The sequence below is a fragment of the Ixodes scapularis genome, unplaced genomic scaffold, assembly GCF_016920785.2.
Source record: "Ixodes scapularis isolate PalLabHiFi unplaced genomic scaffold, ASM1692078v2 PGA_scaffold0__279_contigs__length_252992795, whole genome shotgun sequence".
NCBI lineage: Eukaryota > Metazoa > Arthropoda > Arachnida > Ixodida > Ixodidae > Ixodes > Ixodes scapularis.
This window is the reverse complement of record NW_024609835.1, coordinates 109,304,873-109,321,570: the sequence shown is the minus strand read 5'-3', so window position 1 is coordinate 109,321,570 and position 16,698 is coordinate 109,304,873. Positions and strand designations below refer to the sequence as shown.

The window sequence follows — 16,698 nt, the reverse complement described above, 5'->3', positions numbered from 1 at the left end:
GTAGAGGTCTGCACAGGCCGATGTTTAAGATCCCGGCCCGGCCCAGCCCGCTGTTACTTTGGCCCGGGCCCGCCCGCGGCCCGCTGTCAATTTCCGACAGCCGGCCCGGCCCGGCCCTGCACGACACTAACTACACAGGCCCGCTCATGGCCGTTTCATTTTCGCCAGTTTCAAGCTGAGTTTACGCAGAATGGCAGGCTCGCCTGCCACTACTGCGCATATTTATTACAGTGTACTTGAAAGTCAGCATCATTTTTTATTGTCACACATATACTTACATTACAACCCAATAGGCAATAAATGCTTACCGTAAAATATAAGCACACAAAAATAACATTGAAAACACTCCTTGACGTGCCATAAGTTCCAAAAGAAGGAACGGGTCTCCCCAAGTTGAAAGTGAAAAAAAAAAGATGAAGAAACGACGAATTATACTCTGTTCATCCAGACTTCGATGGAAGCTATACGTCATTGTTGGACCAGTGATACACCTCTCTTTCGGCACGTCATTACGCTCCAGCCAGGCACGTAGCCAGGGGGGGGGCGGCCCATGGGGCCCGGCGCCCCCCCCCCCCCTAATCTTCGAATTTGCTGGGACCTCTTCTTCCCTCCCCCCCCCCTCACAGCATTTTGTCATAGGCGCCCCCCCCCCCCCCCCCGAAACAAAATCCTGGCTACGTGCCTACTCCAGGCTTTAGCCCATATCCAGGCGCAGAAAGCCGAGTCAGGTCATAAGAGGGAGGCGGCTGATTGGTCCAGCGGGAACGTAGCTCCCATTACAGTCTCAGCTATGGAGTGAACGGAGTCTACTAAATTGCTTGCACCCGCCCTGCACAAGCGACAAAAAAATTGTCATCAAAAGAATACCGCCGGTGGTGTGCCAGAAAGTGGTTAGGCGAAAAAGCGCCTTTGAGACAACGACCTTGGCGGAAGCAGTATCTCTTTACCCATATTGTGGATGCACGCACTTGTAGGCACGGATGGCGCGAGCCTGCGAGGTAGAGGTCTGAGTATCCCATTTGTGTCGGCGCTGGATGGGGAGGAGCGCTTCCTCGACGGCGGTGCCGCCAGCGACGAAAACGACACACGCACCCCAATTGTTTTTTTGTTTTTTTTGCCTTATCATATCTGTTTACTTCATTCTGCAAAACGACCCCCCCCCCCCCCCCCCTTCCCAACAAAACAAAAATCAAGTCAGTTTTTTTTTTTTTTGGTCCGCCTCGGCTTACTTTGTAGACTTGAATGCTATGCCCATACCCGGCCCGGGCCCTTCATGAATGTCGCCGCGAAGCCCGAGCCCGGCCCGTGGCCCGCAGGCTGGCCCGTACCCGTGCAGACCTTCTAGCAGGAGGCATTGGCCCGACCCGGACGAGACTTTTCTCCTCTCGCCATGTTGATCGCGCTGCGCAAGCACGCGGTCGCGTTGTCGCGAGCGGGTGAGTTCTCGCTGCTCACTGATGGCTTTAGACATGGCCTCCGAGATCCCGCGCGCTTCCGGATCTCGGAAGCCATGCTCTAGACTCTAGAGAGAGAGCTTCACCGGAACCCCGCCCGTCCCACGGTCAAAAGTAACCGTGATTCATAAATGAGGCGATATAAATAATCTCTCCAACTATAGGCCTATTCCTATTCTTCCTGTATTTTCCAAGGGACTTGAGAAAATCATTCATTCACGCTTAATTAACTTTTTTAACAAGCATATGTTAATGTCTAATTTACAGTTTGGTTTCCGGAAAAATATGTGGACTGAGATTGCGCTCATAAAGCAGAAAGAGATAATTATTGAAGCTTTTGAAAAAAAAACTGGTTTCACTCGGCATTTTTATATATCTTTCTAAGGCGTTTGACCACTTGAATCATAACATCTCAATTGCTAAGCTTGACATGTATGGTGTTCGTGGAACAATGTTATCACCAATTAAATCGTATCTCCAAAACCGTAAGCAGTGCGTATCTCATAATTCATTCCTATCATCTACTGAGGATTTTAAATCAGGCGTCCCACAAGGCAGCATCTTGGGGCCCCTAATATTTATTACTTATATGAATGACGTTTTCAATATCAATACCGAAGTACAGTCAATAGCATATGCTGATGATATAACCTTGTTTTTTACTGACTCTGTCCCCGATAAACTTAGTTTTTGCTAACAATTTTCTCTCTTCCTTAAAAATATGGGCTGACTCGAACTGCTTAAAAATTAACGCCGCCAATAAAACAAGGGCCTTATTGTTTAGACCCAGAAATAAAATAGCACGTGCGTCTACAAATCTTTGCTTGGGCGGACAAAATATTGAATTCGTTCAGGACATTAAAGCTCTGGATGTTTTCTTCTCGGAACATCTCACGTGGGACCAACACATAAACCACGTTGGCGTGAAATTAAACAAACTTAATGGCTTGATGAATAAACAGACATATTTTGCCACAAAACACAAAAAAAAAACTCGTATATAATTCTTTGTTTCTGCCGACTCTCACTTACTGTCATGTCATATTGGGGAACAACTACAAATCAGAACATGTTAAAGTTACTCGTCGCACAAAAAAGGGCTCTACGTATTATAACTAACGTTCCATGGTTTACATCAACTCGTAAGTATTTTAATAAATTAAATATTATAAATGTGTTAAAATGCATGATTTCAGACTAGTTTCTCTTTACAAAAACGCAGTAACAATCAACAACGCACCACAGCTACAATTATTTAATCTAATAAAACACATACCATCGTATAATATAAGACAGCCAGAAATATGGAAAATACCAACCGTCAGAACCTCGTATGGACATCAATCTATACTTCATACCTTGCCTGTTCTCCTTAACAACCTCGCAAAACAAAACATTACACCCGAAACATCAACAAAACAGTCCCTGAAGTCCCATTTCATATTTTACTGATGCGACGTTTTCGAATTTTTCTTTATGCTTATATGGTTTCTCGCTGCAGTATTTTTCTTATGTGATCTTGTTGTATAGTATGTACGTATGGTTCTTTTTATCGTGATGTCTGCAATTTTATCACCTTCTGTTTTACTTGTCTAGGTATGTAGGCATGTATGTGATGTATGTATGTATGGCATGTTGCATGTATAGTGTGTTATTTATGCTGATTCATCAGTTATAATATTTGCGTTATCATTACTTGATTATTACTTGACCCGGTATATATATTTTTGTGCGTTTATGTCTGTATTATTGTCACTCGACCTTTTCGTCGGTTAGACTTTTAACGTTCTGCTATGCTTTGAGTGATTATTCAGTTAGAATTTTATAGTGTACTCTATGTCAAGTGCTGGGGGTCAGGGGCCTGTCAAGCTGCAACTGCAGCTTTTTCCCTGCTCTCCACACTTTGTTGGAGTGAAAATAAACGATTACATATAAAAGAGCGGACAGACCGCCCCTTCGGGGCAGTCTGTCCGCTCTTTCGTTTTTTATTGCTACTCTTCACCCTCCTCATGTTCCTTTTTTACACCGACTAGATGCAGGCTACCCACGCTCTACGTCGTGTTGACCGCCTCTTCAGTTTTGCAAAGGACTTCCATCGGTTTCTGACCGTCTCCAAGAGTCGCCGTTCTGGGGCTCTAATCTGGACTTCAATCTTATCTGAAAACGCCCTGTTGTCAAAAAAGTATCATTGGAGCCGACGTAATGCGGCAAAGCCTCCAAAACGAAGACATGCTGGCCCAAAATGAATGATGGTTTGTTGTCGTTTTCCTCTTTGGGAGGTCGTATGTTACTCAATGTTCGATCACCAACACAAGTCACTGCAAACGGTTAAGAAGAGTTTAAACAAGATAGAAGATGGATTGATATGCAATCCAGCCACAATTAGAGAAATGAGCTGCGTTTCTGCATTAATAACAAAAGTCAATTAATGGCTAAGCCTATTTTTTATTAAAATGCTCGATCATTTCGATATGGTTTTCGCCGCTTCATATAAAGTAGTTTTTTGGGGCGTAATTTGTAAATGCGCCCATAAACGCGTTTATTTTACGCATTTCGTGAATTTGTTTGCATAGAAACATTTAATTCGACTTTTTAATATTTTTACATGATGTAAACCTCTCATAAAACAACAACTAAAATATATTAGTACATGCATAATTCGCTGTGTAATGGACAACTGTGCCATGCACCATAATGACGACTTGGCAATCTCCACGCCTCGAGCTTTGAAATGTTATATCTCAGGAAGAAAGTTAACTGGGGCGTTCACACATAGCTGAAAGTACTTCGAAGGGCACCTCCTTCGCATACAATGTTTACATCAATATTAAAAGAAAATAAATGTATATATATTTATTACCCGGACCATCATGAGATAAGAGGTGGAAACTCCCTTCCTATATAAGAGACGACAAAACATAACTGCTTTATTTTTGCTCATCGTCTAGGAAATAAAAAAATTCGTATAATTCAAGTGACGACACCGTTGATCCTTCATGGAGCAGCACCATTCGAGTAAAAATAGTTCGTAGAAACCCCCGGCATAGAGTGGTGTTTGTGATACGGTATAATTTCCGCGGAGGTCGCGCTGGTAGGGGTTCCGAGGTGCAGTACCTTTCAACGATGTTGACTTCACTCAGAATGCCACCCTCGAATTTCGACGCAACACTTCCGCGAAAAAGGCGGTTATTTCCCGGCGTCGACCTCGAAACGATCCAGCCCAGACCGACGTCCAGCGCTCTTGGCCGACGAAGCCGTCAGTGGACGAATGGTCGGCTGCACAAACACCACCCCCTCCAAGTAGCCTCTCAGGGACATTAGGAATCAATACACGAGCGGACAGCCGGCACGCCGAGCGACGGAGCAGGAAATTTCGCTGCCGTTGGGTTTCCCTGGAATGCCGCAATAGCGCGGCGGCCAAATAAGCGCGCTCTCGCAACGTTCTCTCTCGTAACCAGTTTCCGTCCTTTCTGTTTCTTTGTGTGTCCGTTTTTGCTCTTCTGTTTCTGTATTTTCCGCTTGTCCGTTGCGCGATCCGGTCGAACTGACCTTACTCGCGTGCTCACGCAACGACTGCAGGCTACGGCTGTTGACGTTTGTTTTGTCTCTTTTCTGTTGAGATCATCGACGCGTGTCACGCGTCCGGTGGGCTGAACGTTTTGTTCTAAACGTTGTAACGATTACTTATGCGCACCGTCGGTCTAACGATGAAGCATTTTAAGCTTGGTTCCCCCTTATTTTCTCCTCAAAAACGTCAAATGAGTCGTTAGTTGTTTATACAGCAGGAGGTTAGTCTGCCAGAACATAGCGACATTGTTACACCCTGTAGATAAGCAATTTAGCCAGAGCAGTATGACTGCTAGCCTGAGGTCTTTAGCGTGCACCATGCAGTAGTGATACACGACCGCATGCCGGTACGATGCTCATCCACATCAAAAAGGGCAAGGGAGGAGATTGAACCCAGGGATCCCTGGGTTCTGCAGCGCGACCTTTCCCTCCACGTGCTCCGAGCTGGTGTGCGTAAACCCCCACTCGGCCACCGATTCCCCATTTTTTCCTCCCCTTCCGTGAAGAAATAAGGGTGATTACGCAGCGAGCTGGTAAAGTTTGCAGGGATCCTGGGTTAATTCCCCACCGCTGCCCGTTTCGAACTGGATGAGCATCGTACCGGCGTACGGCCGTGTATCACCACTACGTGGTGCACGTCAAAGACCCCACGCTAGCAGTTGTACTGCACTGGCTAAATGACTCATCTAGAGTGGGTAACAATGTCGCCATGTTCTGGCAGACTAACCTCCCTCTGTATAAACAACTAATGACTAATTACTTCAATTACTGGTGAAGTTTGCGACCCAAATCGCGCAAGAATTAACAAAAATATTTTGAGAATCGTAATAATAGAAAATTTAAAACTTCCCCAGTGTTTGTTACTTCTTGTTTCCATCCAAAGTCATCAGTGTGCGTATGCCGAGTAATGTCTGTGCTTTTAATTTCTTGCGGATGTGGGTATAAACTAGCCCCTGTAACGGCCAGTAAGCAACAGTATAAATAAATAAATATATAGGCAATATTAGTATGAATGGCCGATTTTATGAATTTATGAATTTATCAGCATAAATATAAAGACGTTAGACGTGGCTAAGTATTTAACACTAAGAATGTCGTCACAGTTGCTGCCTCAAACGTATAACAGGAAAGACACGAGCCGTTAACACATTTTTTTTTCTCACAGGCTGTAACCATCTGGAACTCCCTCCCCGAGGAAATAGTACTTACTTCAGACCCATCCATTTTCCTCCAGCCAGTCATCAGCTTACAGCTCTGCTAACCACCACTGTCCTACCAGATTGTCACTGTATGCGGTTTTTATTACTTTTTTTAGTGTTCTATTATATTTGTTAGCCCCCCCCCCCCCCTCCTATCCCTTTATGTAATACCCCCATCGGGCCATTAAGGAGGCACAAATGAATGAAGAAATTCAAAATATGTACAGACAGCTAACTTCTTGCGCATTAGATATGGGCAGTAGCAGGGTGTGACTGTATTTTCCTGTTCTTTGAGTCAAGATTAGTTTTGAAAGAGTATATATTTCGTTTAGTACACTCGTGTTGACGCTGAGTCAAAACAGCTAATGTATTTACCGAAAACTAATGTAATCAAGTAGGCTTGCAACACTATGCGCTTCGTCCACTTGCTTTTTTCTTGATACGAGGTTCTCCGTTCTAGAAATGCAGCAGATATTGGAAGAGTTCTGTCTATTATTACCCTCTCGTATAGCCACTGAATCCAAACGTCCCATATGACCTCTCACGATACCTGCCTAAGCGAACAGAAGCTGCTATACATCGACAGCACATCCCTTCTTTTAAAATGCTGCACACAGGATGTAATTGAGTGGAAATCAAGAGAACAGTAGATTCGTAATTATAGTGCCGAAATATCAATACAAACTGTTCTAATAATTATTTTTCAATGAGCTATCATTTTCTTTACTTAAACCGGTAATTTTAAATTACATCCTTAACCATATAGGCAAGACAGATTTCTGACGGAGAAGGAAAAACAACAATAAGGGGGTTGACAGAAATAAAAAGCAAAACAAGATATAGGTTTAGAGCGTCAAAAAGCAAAGCGATACCTGGAACGAACGAAGAAATATTGATTCTCCGAAATCTAGATTATGATATCTGTTCCCGATTAAGCGACCCATAGGTTTCATTCAAATATTGCCGTAAACTCCTCATTGCCCAGAAAGTGAATGTAACGAACTAGATGTATGTGGTGTAGTCCTTTTCTTTCTTCCCCGTGTGTAGCATTTTTGGTTTTCCTCCAGGTATATACTATTTAAGCGCATGCCATTAACCAGACGGACACTTGACACTGATGCGGCCTTTCCCACTAATGTCCTCCGTCTGCATGCGATACGGAGAAGCGCGCTTCCTTGAACCCCTTGCTTACGCGTACTCGGTCTCAGCTTACCGTGGACAGGAGTGGACGCCTACGAGTCATCCCAGCCAATGAAGCGCCGCGATTTTATCACGTGACTACGTGTCCCGCACATCGCCGAGCCTCTCCCGAGGATCCCGTGTCACTTTGACGCCATCGAATCGGCTTCGATGGCTCGTAGGAACCTCCGCGCTCCATCGTAAGCTGAAACGGAGCAGAGTGCCTGTTTTTGCGATGGCCGGGGATTACCTACCATCAACAAAGAAAAATACGACGCAGCAGCCTTTGTCTTCTAAATGGCTATTACTAGACTCCATCCTTTGTGTTCTAAATGACTATTACCAGACTCCGTTTATTCCTAAGCTAATAGTGTGGTGGTAGCTAAGCTACTCTCTGGACCAATCGCACACGTCTATCTTTGACCACGTGATCACGCTCCCGCCCCGTGTACCCACGCGCGAAAAGCGGGGTCCGGCTATGAACGGGAGGCGGTTAATCGGTCCGGAGAACGCGCAGGTTTTATCGTACTCTCAGCTTAGGGTTTAACCGAGTACATATCGTTACGTATACGACGTCACGTGTCTGCCAATCGTATATATACGCGAGATCTGAGTGCGAAAAGACATTCACGGAATCATTGCCTCGAGGAGCCTGCTGAACATCACGAGAAGATGAAGACCACGGTGAGTGTCTCTGGCAACCTCCACTGACTTTATCTTTTAGGGAATGAACCGATAATGAGTTGTAGAATGGCAGTGAAGCGCAATCGCGAATCTTGCGTAAACAATTACCTAGCGTATCAATAGCCACAGCTCGGTTTATAGGAAACCACACATTTTTCTACGTTTGTCCGCTAAATATTTCATCTCATATTATTAGGAACCAGTTGTTGCTTAAGGTATGTCGAGAGGCCCTTTAAAATTATCGTCGACGACTAACGAGCTGTCGACATTTTTTTATGTCTAATATTTATGCATGTTGCACGACACTGATTCCTCAATCAACCACTTGAAGGTAAACATCTTTGACAGAGATCTGTCTGGTTGGGTGAAATGACAACATTGAAAGAGAGTTCTTTTAATTTTTTCGGTCGTCACCAAAATCGCCTTAAAGCAAGCTGCCTTGAGATCTACCCACTATCGTTCAATCTGAGCCAATCAGAGCCCGGCGTCGTTCTGACGTCACCGCAACTCCCGCAAAAGAAGCAGACGAAGTTACGCTCCACATTGAGTCCAACGGATCATGCGTTGGCTGCGTTGGCCCTTGATGTGAAGCGGAGCATGAAGATGTTCTAAGAACGCATTAAAGGCCCTTTTTATATATTAGGCGCTGCTTTCACCTCTTGAAATATCTTCTTTTTTTAATTCCGATATCTTGAACCATTTTTTTGTTTTGTTTCAAGTGTAGGTTTGAAAAGAAACAAAACAAAAAAAAAAAACGTTCTAGATTCAAATAAATTAGTAATTCGCTAATAGACCTGGTGAAGGCACAATGCCTACTTTAGAATGTTTTTTATTTTTTTTATTTTGATAATTATTTGCTTACGAGACGACGCGAAACTTTTTAAGGAGATTTCTTTGAGGTTCAAAGGCAGTTACCATCGTGTTTTGTTTACGAAGAATATTGACCATCTATTTTATAAAACCGACTTTACAGGGTGCTAACAGGAACGATGCGTACGCAACAAGCGTGTTAGTCGGCTCGTTCGATTGACCTGCACTTATACCGCACCGGTACAGGAATGTCTGGGGCAGTGTATACTTCCGGTACGTGTATTGAGATAAGACCGGAAGAACACTGCCCTATACTATTCTGCGCTGTTGCGGGAGGTGCAGGAAAATTGAACGAGCCTAGTATATTCGGAGTGTTTTAGGGTGGTACACGATATAGACGCTTTAAATACGTGCCAGATTACAGGCGCCATTCCGACCTTCTTTTAGGGGCGAAGCTCCTTAGGGGCTAGCCATGTCCGTATGTCCGTCCGCCGTCGGGTGCACGTGCTCCTACTCGTGAGCTCACGCGCTCACGGACTCACGAGCACGTGAGCAAGTACTCCCGTGCTCGTGTAGAGGAAAAAAAAAAAAAAACGCATCTCCACGCGGTGAATGATGTTGATTGGAGCGAAGCTCTGGTGGTGCTTGTCTGCGTAGACGGTGAACCGCAGCTTGCCGAGCCTTTCGTCCGTTTTCATCCATGTCAGAAAGAGAATGCGTGGTATGGAACGTGGTTATATACGCATTTGAGCATTCGACCGCAGCGTTACATGGATGAAAACGAACCAAAGGCTCGGCATGCTGCGGCTCAGCGTCTACGCAAATAAGCACCACCAGAGCTTCGCCCCAATCAACATCATTCACCACGTGGAGATGCGGTTGTTTTTTTGTCCTACCGAACTACCGAGCCACTGAAAGGGGCGTTGACAAGCCTCCACAAAGGCCAAGGCTGGGGAGAAGGACACATTATGATCTAAAATGGCAATATTGAATTGGCCGGTCAGAACGGAAGGTCGGTTATGGCGGCGCCTATGCACTCCTGCTTGAAAGCGTCTGTAGGTCCAGCAGTGGTTCAGTGAACTATACGAATAGTATTTAGAAAGGTTTGTTAATAACCTTGGAGTAAGTTGAGGTTGCTTAAAACGCGTAACCCATCGTTTAGTTACAGAAAGTACGGACAAATCCTTGGTAAAATAAATTTGTCTTTGCCCCCCCCCCCCAAAAAAAAAGCAAAAAAAAAAAAAAAAAACAAACAAACAAGCAGAAAGCAAAACATATTGAGGAGAATTTGGACTTATGGGATCAGAAGCACACAAACCCGCTTGCCGGGGTCTCTCCGTAGACCAAAGCTCGGAGCGGTTTAAAACATTGTCATGCCGATCCCTTTTGTTGTTCTTTATTTGTCCTTTTTTCTGGTTAAAGAGCAATTGTCTTGTATGTATGTTTAGACGACGGAACGTTAGTTTACCCCAAGGGTGTCTGCTTGCCTTGCTTCGAATATTTTGTAGTCAGAAGCTGCGTGAGACTCACACTTGCCTTCGCGCTGCCCTTCCCCGTTGCAGTTGTACCTGCTCGTACTGTGCCTGGTAATCGCCAGCACGCTGGCCATCAAGGGCTTCGGCAAATTCGGCCACAAAGGAGGATTTGGACACGGTGGAGGATTCGGACATGGCGGAGGATTCGGACACGGAAAGTTCGGCCACTACGGATAGGCCCTACTCATCTCAGAATGAACCCTGCCAAATAAATGTAGATACTTGAATTCCGAACCAGACAACTTGCCTATCTGTTTCCTCTTTTTTTCCTTATGATTTTCAAATGTTTGTGGACTTTTCGCTTGTATCGAACTGCAAACTTTGCGGTTTTGACACTATGAAAGGTCACGATGCTTGAACGCCCTTCGTCTGATGCTTTGCCCGATAAATGCTCGAATAAACAGCGGTTCTGAGCGTTTGTTTCCACCTTTCCATCCAGGGATTCTATCGCTCTGGTGGAAAATCCTTAGTACTGTGGACGCATGTGCGATGACTGATAGTCGGCATAAGAGAGCTACTGCGTACACTCAGAACGCGTTCCCCATTCCACCAGAAAAAGACTGAGAGCACTCTGAAGGCGATGTGTTGGAATGGTCTATAGCAGCACCACCTAGATAAACGAACCCGCGCAACCCGGAAAAAAATCAGCACCATCAGCTCTACCCATGAACAATAAAATCAGTATCATCAGCACCACCAGAGCTTCGCCCCAATCAACATCATTCACCACGTGGAGAGGCGTCCATTTCGCGACGCTAGCACGCGGGAACGCCAAGACGGACGCGTCTTCCGCTCTGCGGCCAGTGTCGTTGAGCTTCCGCGTATTTGCCGCTTGAGGCGGGTCGGTGGCTTACGACCGATGACGTCATGCGCAGGCCTTGTATTCTAGGTTGCACTTTTTATACTTAGCTAACCTTTGTACACACCACCCCGTTATCAAGACATTAGCTCCTAGGCGCCCGTTTCCGGCTTGAGCGGCGTCGCCGTCGCCGTCGGCGTAACCGCGCGGTGCATTATGGGAAATTTCCCATAATGCACCGTGCGGGGAGGGGGAGGAGGATGAGGGAGAGGAGGAGCAGGAGGAAAAGAAAGGAGGAGAGGGAGGGGGAGGAGGAGGGGAAAGAGGAGAAGAGAAGGGGGGGAGGAGGGATGAGGATGGGAGAGGAGGGAGGGGGAGAAGGAAAGGAGGGCAGGAGCTAGTAAAGTATTTGGCAGGAGCTTGAAGGATGAGGGGAGGCGGACGTGAAGGAGAACGAGTAGCAGTGAGGTTGAGCAGTTGAGGAGGAAGGAGGAGGGCTATATCCTCCCCTCAGTACCCTTCCCACCTCCTCCTCAAGAGCTGCGCTCTAATTCGGCGTTACAGGGTGTTGTAAACGTCTTGCATTTTTTTTTTCACAAAGCGTTTGCTTGTTTACAGTGTTGCGCAATTTACATCTATAAAGTACTTGAAGTAAAGTACAAAGTAAATGAGAGGTTATGTACTTAAAGTAGTAAGTACACCGGGTTCAATGTACTTGAAGTAACGTACTATAAATACAATATATTTCAAGGTAAAGTACAAGTACTTTTAACACAATCTATCAAGATGCCCTTTCCTTCCCTATACAGTGTTTGTTTAATTGGTATGCATTGCTCCAGGGGTAATTGGAGCTGCATAGGGTTTTTATGGAAATGGCAGCAAATTTTGTATTAATTAAAGTCGCCACAGAGTAGTTGTTTTACTCTCGCTGACGAGCCATTTGACACAATCAACATATAAAGCAAATATTTGTGTCGCTCTTATAGCCGCCATTACTTCACTCAGAGAAATGACCCAATGACGTCTCCAAAGAGCGCGTTTTCACATGACGATTGGTCATTTTTTATCTTCAAATTCGGGGAATGTATACATTGAAGTCGGGAGTTTTAAATTCTTCGGGAAGCACCAGAAAATATACTTTAGTAAAGTACAAGGACATCCTCAGAGAAAGTAAAGCACAAGTTTTCTACACAGTAGAACTTTAAGTACCATGTACTTAGAGTACTTCCCAACACTGCTTGTTTATTTTATATATATATATATAAAATATTGTGGATTTACTAAGGTTTTTCGAACGATCTTCATATCTTTAAAGATCTGCATATTCAGAGCTTTTGGAGGAAAGGCAACGCAAAAAAGTCACCTCTGCGGTGCTTTTTAGCACGTGATTCTTCGAGTACAGCACAAACTACGGGAGCACCCTGATGAACTTCAGAGCGGGTGCTGCATTTTGTTGCCTCCTTTGAGTGAGGATACAGTGTGCACGCCTCCTGTAGTGGGCGAGAGTTCGTACGTTGGGTAGAAGCAGGGACCAACCCTTTGTTCAAATAAGTGAAGTATCCTTGAGCTTCGGGACACAAAGAAACGTCAGTCTTCGACGCTAATCCCACAGTTACTCGGCATCGCTTGCGTCGTGTCAGTTCGCTCCCCGCGCCTCGTACCAGTGTTGCTGCAGTGGGGGGCTCTTGTCCTGTCCTTTCTTGTGATATTGAAACGATGCAGGGCTGCAATCGGGCAGGCTCGCCAACATTGTTATTTTCCAAACATGTTAGCTTTTACCTTAGGCTAAAACACAAATTCCTGTGGCCAGGTATAGCACAGCGACCTAACTTCGAAAAGTCTTGGAGCCGCGTGCTGCCCTGGCCAACGCGAACTAGGAGAGCACCGAATGCAACTCCCAGCCGCACAGGACAGCCACCTTGAACTGCAATGTTCGTAGCGGCCAAGCGCCGTAGCACGAGTTTATCCGCAGCAGCAAGAACAGAAACCGATCCCAAATAAAAACCCCGTGCCAACAGCAATACGAGACTGTTCACGGCACACACGTCGGCAACAACACGAGTTGCTCGACACGGCGGGTACGCTGCCCGGCTGCCAAAGCCCGTCTGCAACAAAACAAGTTGCTTAGCGACGTTAGTGGCAAGCGTACCGCCCGGCGGACGCACCGCCCGACTCCGCAGAGTCCGCGAAAGTATTTACAACTATTCACATATTTACACCCCGGATCGTTCTGCTGAGCATCAAAAACTCATCGGTGCTACGGTCCATTCCCAACGAACACCTCGAGTGCCGTGGTTCACGATATCGTCCAGTGACCGCATGGCGGTCACCTTATGACACGCAATTACGACGCGGTTCCTACCACGTTCTCGGGATGCTGTTCAACCTCTCGCGCGTGTCCGGTAGCGCTGGTTAAACGTCTCCCAAACTCCGCAACGTTTTCGACGTCGCTTTTTTTTTTTTTTTTTTTGGAGTCACACGTTTCTAACGATGTCGGTACGTGCGACGCTCATTGACTCTTGCCGGAATCAATCGCGGGTGATCGGGAAATCTTTAAAGTTAGTTTTCCGAAAACCGTTTTTACGCCAGTCCTGTTCCCTCGATGGGGGCGGAAAGGCTTGGGAGAAAAATGAAAGGACTCACTCGGTAGTTCTCCGTGGATGGTCGATCTCGCTTCTGGATCCGGGAAGGTCCCGCCGTCGACGTGCTGACTGCTGAGGCCAGATTCATAAAAAACCTCTTACCTACGACAACTTAGCTACGAAGTTCGTAAAGTTACGATCATCGTAAGATGAGGCGAGAACGGTATTCACAAACGCGTTCTTAAGTGAGAGGAGGAAAGTTACGACCTCTTACGGAGAAACGATGACTTCCGGTGTTGTTGCTATGGCAATGGCGTCTTCGGCAGGACGAACAACCAATTAGAGAGCTAGGCATAGTTCGGAGCACGCGGATTTTTAATAACAAACACAGGCTAACCACTCGTTGATAGACAGCTCTGTGTATGTCCTGTCCTGTCTGTGTGTAAATGTGTTGTGTTCAAGCTGATTCTCATAAACACGGGCGACCTTTCCACCACCGCTTGTCTGGGGTTCGTGTCCGTGCAGTGATAAATCGACGCTAACACGATTTAAACGCTTCGTTGACTGCTACAAACTCGGTCGCTACGAAGTCAACACAACTGTCATCGTTGGTAAAAGCCCCGTGCCAGTCGTTTGCAAAGCGACGTAGAAGGAAACAAACCGCCGCGGCGTTTCTCGCGGCCTCGGAAATGCAGGAGTGAGCGGACGTTAAAAAAGATACGTCTGAACTACGAGAGTGTCAGCAAGAGTCACGCAAATACCTGTTCACACTCGGAGCGGACGCGTGCGTTTGATCGAAGTGCTGGATTCAGACTGCGTTTCGGTAAGCGCTTCGGGACCGATCTTCTACGATTGCAACTCGATACTGACGTGACACTCGGCAATGAAAGGTTGGACCGGCATCGCGTAGCTCCCACAAACTGATACAGCTCGACAGTTGAAAATGGCATACTAATAACAAAGTGTACATACCGTGTTGCGAAGGTAATCCATACGGCGTTTATTTGAGCTCTATATCACACAAAACAAGGAGATAGAATCGAGGAGTCCCTTTTCGACGACAGCGTTCGTCACCGCTGCCTCGGAAAACAAGGTGATCGAGATGATAAGGGGAATCGGTTGACCTCTGAAATTTAGTTCAGCTATCAAACTATTAATACGGGGAGGGTCCACAAGGGTCGCGCGGGCATATTCCATTCAGCAAGCCAGCCGGTCGTGGGCAGGCGGTCTTGGCCAAGGACCGTCTGAGCAATGCTGCGCCGGAACGGGTCGGAGACTCGGAGTGCCTGCTAGGCCTATATATTCTGCCGAGCTCGCTTGGTCAGTGGGATCGTCGCCTTTGTTGCCTTTTCCGGGTGTCTGTGGATCCAGCGTTCATGGTCGTCGTGGTCGGTTTCAAGTACTTCTTCATTTTTTTCTTGCTGCTTGACGCGCAAGAAGAGCAGGTAGAAAAATGAATGCCGTTGGGTCGTCGCGACCGAGCAACTGAGCGACGTTGTCGGCCATGTTAATTTGATCGTAGAAAGTGCGTAAGACAGCTTCGGAGCTGTCGTAGGATTTTGTCGTAACCTGCGCAAAAGTTACGACAATTTTGTTTCGAGAATACGGATTTTCTCTCAAATTTGTCGTACGCATTTTTTTCGTCGTAAGTTCGCTTCGAGAATCCGGCCTCTGGTCCGTTGTCGCAGCGTAGAGGGGCACCATCGGCGGTCTCCATACGCGCGCTGCGTATTCCAGCAGTGGGGGAATGCAGGCACAGCGCATTTTCTCGCTCCGAGATACGCTTTTAGTTTGTGCGCTGACGGGGTGTCCACTCTGGGTGGGCCCCGCGACCCGTCTCAAAGGCAAAAAGCTGCACTTGCTTCTTGTTGCGTCAACGTACTTTGTTCGGGAACGGGGTTGACCCCGAAAAGCGCAGGTGCGCTCCCCCAGCGAAGTAGGCTGGCGTCGTCCCGAAAGGGAATGCCTCGGACGCATTCCGGGCGTTGAGTCACGTCCGTGTGGGAGGGCGTTCGGCCGAGACACTTATTCATTGTCTCTTTGCGTGGCCGACGCGGCCACTAAGCCGTTGAGTGGCATCGGGTGTCGGGCGTCCGCCTCTCCCTTTGTCCACCTGTTTGATCCTTGACCGGAAATTGGCGTGGTTCGCTGTCATTGCGAAAGTGCTGCTTTGTTTGCAGTCGCCGGACAGGCCCCACGTTGGGGCGCCAAATGTGGGATTCGACTTGCCTTACTGCACCACGAGGTCGATCCCACTCCGTAGCTCGATGTTGAGGACTGCTACGGTCGGGTCCGTCCGGAGGCTGCCATGGACTCCGAGGAGAGGATTCACTCCAAAACACAAAGATACTGAAGAAGCGAGTTTATTTGGCTGCTGTGCCACCACGCTGTGCCCGTCGGCAAAACTAATAAAAGAAAAGAACGGAAAAAGGGTCGGCGCTGTCGCATTAGACAGATTCCCCTGGAGGGGGCCCACGCTGCCGCATTAGGCAGATTCGTTGAAAGGGGAAAGCTCCAAAAAGAACGAGGCTCCGTGGCCCAGAGCCTTCCCCGGACGAGAGCCAGGGCCGCCGTTCGCGGCCGCTTATCTAGCCAGTGGAAAGTGGACGCGCCCGGGGTAGGTAGTGTGGCTTATCCCGCAGATGGGCCGCGTCCACAATCATTTCCGAAGGGTGCGCCGGAGGCACTTTCACCCAAAAGGGCGAGGGAAGACACGCCCTCTTCGAGGAATGCAGCCTTACCTTCGTATCCGGGATGACGTCGCCATAACGCTCCCACGGCCTGCTTGTGCTAGGCCTGGATAGGGAGACGGGAAACACGTGGCTCCCACAAGTTTTACTCAAGGCAAAATTAATTTCTTTATAAAGTGAAATTATTTGAGACATGCGG

The 16,698-nt window shown here is 47.0% G+C and overlaps 1 long non-coding RNA gene across 1 annotated transcript; it reads left to right on the top strand.

The window, feature by feature from the left end:
* Positions 1–8,021: 8,021 nt before the first annotated feature.
* LOC120846502 lies at positions 8,022–10,667 on the top strand. The gene is made up of 2 exons (XR_005717041.3): positions 8,022–8,083; positions 10,456–10,667. It is a non-coding gene; the product is annotated as an uncharacterized LOC120846502 (long non-coding RNA).
* Positions 10,668–16,698: the final 6,031 nt, after the last annotated feature.